Genomic DNA, 9,463 nt, shown 5'->3' with positions numbered 1-9,463 from the left:
ATTGCGAAGTAATCTTAGTGTGAAACTGAAAGGGCTTGAAAAACGAAACCATCTTGAATGCTGATGCTTCTTTTTTTATTCTGAAGGCGCTGCTGTGCCTTTAAGGAATGTGTTTTTAGGCATGTTCTCTGCAGCATGTCAGCAAGCCTTTGTTTTTGATATTGGCACCGAGCTGCCTGATTAGATGTCATTGTATTGCTGATTGAATGGTTTAAGTGGGGATTTGTTTATTTTTACTCTGGGCCTAATGCACTTTCTGGGAGCTTCCGACCATTTGAAGTATGGTGGGAAGATTGTTTGACATGTCAAAGTCAGGCGGTTCCTTCACAGAGGAATCCAATGATTCACTTTCAGTTTTATTTCGAAGTTATGTGGAATCCAGACACAAATGCAGTATTTCTGTGCCTCTACCCTTGTTGTTAGAAATTCTGCTCTACAGGAAGCAGTCTGCTTGCCTTCCTGGAGTAACAGCTTTGCTGGCTAAACGGTAGAGCACAGTAAGAAGTCTCACAACACCAGGTTAAAGGCCAACAGGTTTATTTGGTTGCACAAGCCCCAAGCTTTCGGAGCACTGCCCCTTCATCAGGTGAGTGGGAGTTCTGTTCACAAACAGGGTATATAAAGACACAAACTCAATTTACAAAATAACGGTTGGTATGTGAGTCTTAACAGGTAATCAAGTCTTAAAGGTACAGACAATGTGTGTGGAGAGACGGTAAAGCACAGGTTAAAGGGATGTGTATTGTCTCCAGCATGGCCAGTTAGTGAGATTTTGCAAGCCCAGGCAAGTCGTGGGGGTTACAGATAGTGTGACATGAACCCAAGATCCCGGTTGAGGCCATCTGCATGTGTGCGGAACTTGGCTATCAGTCTCTGCTCAGCGACTCTGCGTTGTCGTGTGTCATGAAGGCCGCCTTGGAGAATGTTTACCCGAAGATCAGAGGCCGAATGCCCGTGACCGCTGAAGTGTTCCCCGACAGGAAGAGAAAAGTCTTGCCTGATGATTGTCGAGCGGTGTTTATTCATCTGTTGTCGTAGCGTCTGCATGGTCTCCCCAATGTACCATGCCTCGGGACATCCTTTCCTGCAGCGTATCAGGTAGACAGCGTTGGCCGAGTTGCAAGTATATGTACCATGTACCTGGTGGATGGTGTTCTCACGTGAGATGATGGCATCCGGCACGTCTTGCACAGGTTGCTGTGGCAGCGTTGTGTGGTGTCGTGGTCACTGTTCTCCTGAAGGCTGGGTAGTTTGCTGCGGACAATGGTCTGTTTGAGGTTGTGCGGTTGCTGAAGGCAAGACGTGGGGGTGTGTGGAGATGTTCGTCTTGATCGATGACATGTTGAAGGCTCCGGAGAAGTTGTCGTAGCTACTCCGCTCTGGGGATGTAGTGGACGACGATACATGGTACACACACCTGGAACTCGGCCAACGTTGTCTACCTGATACGCTGCAGGAAAGGATGTCCCGAGGCATGGTACATTGGGGGGACCATGCAGACGCTACGACAACGGATCGACATCATAAACTCGAGAGGCCAGCAGTAGTTTTCCGTCCATCACGAGGTCTGCTGGAATTTACAAAGCTGGGAAATCAGAGTTTCAATTGTATCCCAAGGATTAATTCACAGCAGGTATTTCTGAGCTGCGAAAGCAAATGAGCATACTTATTTTCTGTGCTGCACCTGGGGCAATATCCATTGTTATAAGGAGATATGTTGTGTTCGAACAGTGTATTCAGACGTTATGTTTTATAAAATATCATGGGTGTTTTTTTCTTGTTTGTAATTTGTAAAAAAAATTGCTAATTTTCAATCTATCTACTACTTTTTGATAAAAGCTCCATAGTGGGTCATTTGAATCATACCTGAAGTGAAATACCTCATGCTTCCCTTGGCCAAATTCAAATTGCAAATCCTATGATGCAGGCTGACATCATAAAGTACCTTGGACATTCTGCCCTGGATTCTAACATTCACTGAGCGGTTAGACTGTGGAATTCATCCCCTCTCCGAAAGCACTGGGGGCTGGGTCACTGAATTTATTCAACGCTGAGGTTTCCTGTCGACAACAGAGACAACCGTTGTGGAGGCCAGATAGGGCAGTGAGGTCGGGGCGATAAACAAATCTGCTAAGTCCATGTTGAATGGCGGGTCAGGCTCTTAGGGCGCAGGGGCATATCCCTGCTTCTATCCCATGTTCCTATGATTCGGCGTGTTCGTTGTTCCCCTTAACAACTCGATACCCGGATCACAGGATTCAATCAATCCTGAAGAAGGAATTAAGTTCGTGAAGAATCACTGACTCAAATGTAATAACGGAGCTTTGATTTGGTGCGCGGAATTGGGGAGGCGTTGGAGAGAGCTCAAGGGACAAAGTGAGTTGCAGAGGTCAGAATTTTGAAATATTGGCCAGGAAAAATAATGAGGAACCAGATTCGAGTTCAAAAATCGGGTTGAAGCCCAGGAAATGAAGATTTTGCTTTTCCTGTGAAACATTTGCCAGTGCTCACACTCGTGCAAATTCCTGACCGGATGTTCAGGTGCGAAATTATCCCCAGCCTGTTGAATACTACATTTAGCACAATGATTCTGGAGTTGCACGTTCCCTGAACGGAAATATATTCCCGCCTGATTATCAATCAGCGAATTTAGGATTTAGAGCAAGTTTTTAGAGCAATTAAATGCAAAACAAATAACAGGCCAGGTGCCCTTGGGATTTATGTGTTTACGTCAGTTCAATCCAGAGAGCGGCGCGATTGCACGGGCCGAGGTTCGCATTGTTTTACTGTAAATCGCATCACATTGTCAATCCATTGTCGAGCAGTTTTCAGATATATCGGGGCAGCAGCTTTTTGTTAATGCTCCTCAGCTGACTGTCTGTGAATTGCTGATTAAAAGCCTTCACTAAAATGGGCAGAAAGTTGGGGATCGGGTTATTGAGTAACAGACTCTTGCTGCTTTACAGCACAGAAAGAGGCCGTTTGGCCCATCTTGTCTCTGCCGGCCATCAAGCACCTATTTATTCTTTTTTCACTTTCCAGCAATTGGCCTGTAGCCACCTCTGCTATGGCGTTTCAATAGTTCGTCTAAATGCCGAAACGTTGAGAGTTCCCCCGCCTCATCCACCCTTTCATGCAATGAGTTTCCAGATTACCATCACCCTCTGGATGAAAACAGTTCTTCTCAAATCCCCCCTCAAGTTCCTTCTCCTTTTGTAAAATATTTCCTCTCTTTTTATTGAACCCTCTACGAGGGGAAACATTTCATCCTATCAACCCAAACTATATCCCTCCATCTGTGCTAATATGTTTCCTCAAGATCATATCAATAACTTCTTCAATCAACAATGCAACTCCACCATCTCTTCCTCTGGCGTTCCTTCCTAAACACCAACTACACCTCAATGCTTATTTCCCATTCTTGGTCACCTAGGAGCATTGACTGCAATATGAAATATATCATCTATCCGCATAGCTAATTCTTCCATGGTGTTTGGGATCCTCCGCGCGTTCAGGTACAACACCTTAAGGTAAGCATTTTAACCTTTCTTGTCCCGTTCCTACAATTTTTACTGAGCCCTTACCTGTCTCTGGCTCTTGATTTATCTGCCTCTCACTGTTATTATTCTTGTTGTATTTTCCACTTGTTCTTGCTGACCCAACCTCTGAATAGTCACATAGGTTCCCATCCCCCTGCCAAATTGATTTAAAGCCTGGCCAATGACTCTATCAAGTACCTTCCAAGGTCAGCAGTCGCAGTCCTGCCCCGATGTAATTCATGTCTTTATCTAAAATGATCAGAGGGTAAAAATCAATTGAAAATGAACTTGTGTGTAATTTATAAGGAGCTCATTATGAGAAAGTATGGCATGGAGGGATTATGATTTCATCATAACTTCTTGTGGGTCAGAAAATAATGTCTGACATTCGGGGCACCCGAACTACTGAGTCATCTGAAGATGTCCTCACCTGGGCCCAGAGGTGCTCAGATGAGCTTTCCAGGCTAATATCCCGGGATGTTCAATTTTGATGTATTCCCTCTCAAGTCTCTGGTGGATTTGCGCTCTGCTGGGATAGACATTGAGTAATTTCATTCCAAAACGTGTAGGCGGCAGACAAGAATAATAACAAAATATTGAAATTAACTACTTGCAATATTACTGTTCATGGCTAAGGCTTATCAAACAGAAATATCGCATGTAACGAAATAGGGACCATCTCCAGGGCATTCCAATCATTACTCTACTGTTAGTTGGTAAAATAATTTATGAAGGAAACTGCACATATTCAAGACTGTATAAATGAGGTAATATGATAGAAACCTGATACCGAGATAAATCGAGCCAAGATGCAAATACATTCCGTTTATGGAGATAGAATTGTAGCAAAATAGAATGAAAAATCTAATGGTTAAAAGCAAAGGCTTTTTTAAACACGTATTTCAACATATTTCCTACCTGCTGATGTTTGAACCCAATAAAGGAACAATGCTCTTTGCACATTGCACTTTCTGGACGTTTATAGCCAAATAATAAAGACGTTATATAGTGAGTAATAAAATAAGGAAAACATCAAATCTAACAACTGCATACTGTTTCTATGTCGGGCTGAAAGTGCCGGGGGAGGTATCACTGTCAACAGGCTCGCAAAATGACTGATTTTGTTTAATTTGATCAGTGAGTTATCAGAATAAGTTAATATAAATGAAAATATGAGTGATTCAGACCCAGCACTAAATTAGGGAAAAATGTGATGAGGAATTGTACTGAGCAGGCTGAAGTTCACGTTTATGACTCTGCTGTGTGACAATCATTATCAAATTTTACCGTAGCGACATTGTAAAATATTTGACTTTCTGGTGCAGTTGTTATTCCTTGCCATTTGAAGCCCTCTGTGAAATTGGATAAAAAGTTTCTGCATCCTGTCACCAATTGAAACAGATTCACTGTAGTTAATGCTGAAAATGTCCGTTATTTTGAACATCACTTAAATTTAGTGAGTGAAAGCAAGTATGTTTCAAAACGAGAGTTTAGTTTTTCCTATCATCTGCCGTCTGAACCCAATAAATGTACATTGTTCTTTGAACCTTGTTTTCTCTCTAAAGTTGCCTCATTAAATAATAGTTAAGTTATACAGTGGATAATAATATCTAACAACTGCTGACTATTTATCTGTGGGTCTTAAAGATTCTGTGGAATATACTCTCTGTTATTCAGGCACACAGAACGAATGACTTCGCTTAAATGGATTCCGGATTTATTGAAATGATTCAGTAAGATTATACTGTTTAATTCAGACCCAGCTGGCATTAAGAGAAAGGTGTGGTGAGGAGTTGCATTGATCAGGCTGAAGGTCGTATTTATGACTGTGTGTAACTGATCTTTACCCAGGGTGTGTTTGATAAACGGTTGAATCCAATATACTAATTTGTTCAGACTTTCTGGAACCAGGAGCGGGAACGGCTGCTCAAGGTAAGAGCCCAGAATATTGTGACCACCTTTACATTGTTTTAATGTAGGGAATCTGAACAATCTCGAGTTTTGGTGCAGTAGTTCCATAGATTCATAGGTTAGAAAGTTCAAGGAGGTCAGTATCTCTGTGTTAGCTCTCCGAAAGAACAATCCAGCCAGTCCCTTTATCTCCTATTTATCTATGTACCCCCTCATCCTTTCCTTCAATACTTCTTCGTTTCTGTTTAAACAAGGTGAAATGGGATATAAACGCTTCCCAATCCTTCTAGCAATGATAACAGTTCATCTGTAGATAATATTAAACTGTTCAGTGTAACATCTCGCGAAACCTTCTGTCGACCCCTCTTTTACATGTGCTGACAGTAATCATGCAACTGAGTTCCTTTATCCATGTATGATTTTCCGATTTTTTTCTTTATTCTCTGTGAACCTCACAGCTTCACCCAAGGGCGTGTCTTTTATTCGAGGCAATATTCCCGCTTGAAGCCGAAACAAAGTTTCATAAATTTTCCTCGTAACCTCCTCGGTCTGAGCATGTCAATTCTGACATGCAGTGTGCGGCCTCACATCCTAACTGTGAGGTATACAAAGATGCCCCGACAACAGCCCAGAGGTCCTTTAGTCAGGGTTGCACGACATTGCCTGAGATGTTCAATTCTGAGGGCTCCCACCTTTTAAAAAAAATTGATATTTTTCCAATTCAATCAAATCAAGTCCAATTCAGAGTCTCAACAAGTTGAGACATTTCCGATCCAGGCTGACAAGACAGGGCGAGCGACCAAACCACCCTGTCGTGGGCCTGATCTACATGAGCAAAGCTGATTGGAGGGGGGAAAGCAATTCCTCCTCCAAGACTTGAGCTCATTTCCATCTTAGCCAAAAGGCCGAGATACCGCTTTTAAAAATTGCTTCATATGAAACATATGAAGCTTCAATGTAACCTAATGACCTCAACCAAGTGCAGCATCCGCATAACTACACTTGATCTTAGCCAAAAGGCCGAGAAGCGATCCAACTCTCCTGCGATAATACTGCCACTTCCTCTGGTGGATCTGTTCTCTCATGTGACACACATTGAGTGATTCCATTCCAAAAACTGAAACCAGCAGACAAAGCCAATTATCAAATATTGAGACTGATTAGGTGCTACATTTCTGATCACATCTCAGACTGTAAACAAAAAAAAAAGCGCAGATAACCAACGGGAGACCATTCTAAGACATTCTCCGCATTAATCTACTGAAGCTGGGAGAATAATCTATGATGGAAAATGCACAAGTTCAGGACAGTGGAATATGACAGAATCCTGGGTACCGAGATTAATGGATCAACAATATCAATAAATAGCATTTACACGGATAGAATTGTAGCAAAATGGAGTGAAAATCCAGCGATTGAAAGCAAATATATTTCAACGGTCGAGCTCAGTGTTTCCTATCCCCTGGTGTCTGAACCCCATAAAGCAACAATGTTTGAACTTTGAACTTTGCTCTCTTTGAAAGTTTATAGTCCAATAATAAAGACATTACACAGTAGGTAATAAAAAGAGAAAAAAAATCACAGCCAATAAATGTAGACTGTTGCTCTGTGTGTCTAAAAGAGCAGGGGGAAATGTAATCACTATCAACCGGTAACCAAATGAACACCCTTGTCAAAATTGATCAGTGAATAATCAGAATAATTCAATTAAAATGACACGCCATTTAATTCGGATCCAGCTCTAAATAAAATTACAATGTGTTACTGGTTTGTGCTGATCAGGCTGAAGGTCTTGTTTATGACTGTAATATGTAATTAATCTTTACCCAGGGTGTGTTCGATAATCTGCTGTAAGCACTGCACTAGTTTATCAGGACTCTCTGAAACCAGATTCAAGAACCGCAGCATAAGGGAGGAACCCAGAATATACTAACAACTATTACAGAGATTTAAGAAACATGAGCCTTTGTGGCATTTTACAGAGTGGTCCAGTAGATTTATTGAATGGTTAACAGCACTGAAAAACGTCAGCGAGCCTGTGCCGGACAGTGCAAGATCAATCCATCTGGCCCAAATATCCCGCCTTCCTTGTCACCCTGCTTCCTGCAAATCGATTTGTTTTCTTTGGAAGATATCGGCGAAATTGAGACAAAGATTTTCAATTCTTCCAGCAATAGTTACAGTTTCTCTTTACTTCGTCTAAACCGCTCAGAACTTTAAACATCTTTTGAAAACATTTCTCAATGCTGTTCTCCATGTTGCTATACTTACCAATGTAACTGAAGATCGCCATTTCTGGTACCATTTTTATCAACATTTTCTTCGCCTCTCTGAACCGGTTATGTTCTTTCTTTAGTACGTGTCCAATGTTCAACTCTTTCTTCCGGCTTAAGGCTGACCCAGTGTTTTAGGTTATCTTCATTCAATTCCGGCTCATACTTTTCGGGCTCTGAGATATCCGAATTGGGCAGAACCCAAAAAAAAAATATGCTGGGGACACCGCGGCCACGGCGCAGAGTTCCCCCGGTAAAACTTGTGTGACAATTGCCCGAGAAGTTCAATCTTTTATTGAGCCATCGCCCTGTGATGGAACCACCAGACATTGTGATGTAAATTACGAACTTCCGATTGTTCAGACTGCCTTAAGTAGTCATCACTTAGACAAATTTAGAAGAATTAAATCCACTTCACACTTCGATGTAACTATATTCCTGAGGCATCTATCGATAACATGGTGATCGATAGATCGATAGATCCACAGACCACCCATCAATATCGAATAACCCAATAGGAACAACGGACTGCCTTCTTGAAACCCCCACCCTCCGATCTGACTACTCATTGGCAATACATGGCATCCTGTCTTACCACCATGACGCTTTATGTTATTCCACATCTAACTTCCGAACATTTTGACTGTCCCTTCGATCCCCTCTGGCCAAACTCCCCTCGATCCCCTCTGGCCAAACCCACATAGCATCAGTTGCCCTCCCCCTGTCCCGACTTCACCACCACCAACATTCCACGGGATCCCACGGAAAACCACCTGATCTACAGAGCACCTCTGACTGTGTCTTCCGTGCGGCCCCACCAGACCACGCCTGCCTACCCAGACGCTACCACGTGAGCTATTATGAGCCCCTCGAGTAAACCCCACCTCCCTTCCTCAGGACTACACATTTAATTACCCCCTAGTCAACTCGTCGCTGACTAAATGCCAGTGAGCACCATTCACTACTGACCAGTATACCCACTGATCATCCAGACCATCTGAACATCCCATTGCAGCCCGCCTCCCAACTGACCACCCACCAAAGACTTGACTGCCCTACTGACTGACGCGGCTGACAATCTGACCGATCTCCACCAAGTAACGAAGCCATTTAAAATATGACATCCCATAGCAACTTTTTTCACCATCTGACAACACCACACTGAACACCTCCTATCCAAGCCTTCCGCTGACCATCTTCCTGACCACCCGTCCCCCTGGCAACTTCCTTGACCACCCAAAGGCCTATAATTCCCCATGGGTCCCACGCTACACCGCAACCCCATTCCCACCATGTGACCTGTCCACTAACCTCTCGGAGATCCATGGGACAAAACGATTTCCCTCTGCCACAAGATTAGCCCTTCCATCCAGAATAGGGCAACATAACTGCCCCCCTCCGCCCACCAGCTGATGAATGCAACACCGGCTCGCTTGCAGCTCAGTGCACCCACCTACAACCACCCAACATACCACATAATTCCAGCCCATCTTCCTCAGCCAGGCCAACATCTCACTGACTATTCTGATAATGATTTTCCAATCATCACTAGATATAGAGGAGCTAACTGCGGGCTGCAGAAATGCAAACTTAGAATCGTAGAATCATAGAAACCCTACAGTGCAGAAAGAGGACATACGGCCCATCGAGTCTGCACGGACCACAATCCCACCCAGGCCCTACCCCCATGTCCCTACATATTTTTCCCGCTAATCCCTCTAACCTACGCATCTCAGGACA

The 9,463-nt window shown here is 43.3% G+C and overlaps 1 pseudogene; it reads right to left on the bottom strand.

Moving 5' to 3' along the window:
- Positions 1-6,280: 6,280 nt before the first annotated feature.
- LOC144483493 (U2 spliceosomal RNA) lies at positions 6,281-6,482 on the bottom strand (annotated as a pseudogene).
- Positions 6,483-9,463: the final 2,981 nt, after the last annotated feature.

This window comes from Mustelus asterias, unplaced genomic scaffold, assembly GCF_964213995.1.
Source record: "Mustelus asterias unplaced genomic scaffold, sMusAst1.hap1.1 HAP1_SCAFFOLD_74, whole genome shotgun sequence".
Taxonomy (NCBI): domain Eukaryota; kingdom Metazoa; phylum Chordata; class Chondrichthyes; order Carcharhiniformes; family Triakidae; genus Mustelus; species Mustelus asterias.
The sequence above is the reverse complement of the archived record's forward strand: the minus strand, read 5'-3'. Positions and strand labels throughout refer to the sequence as shown.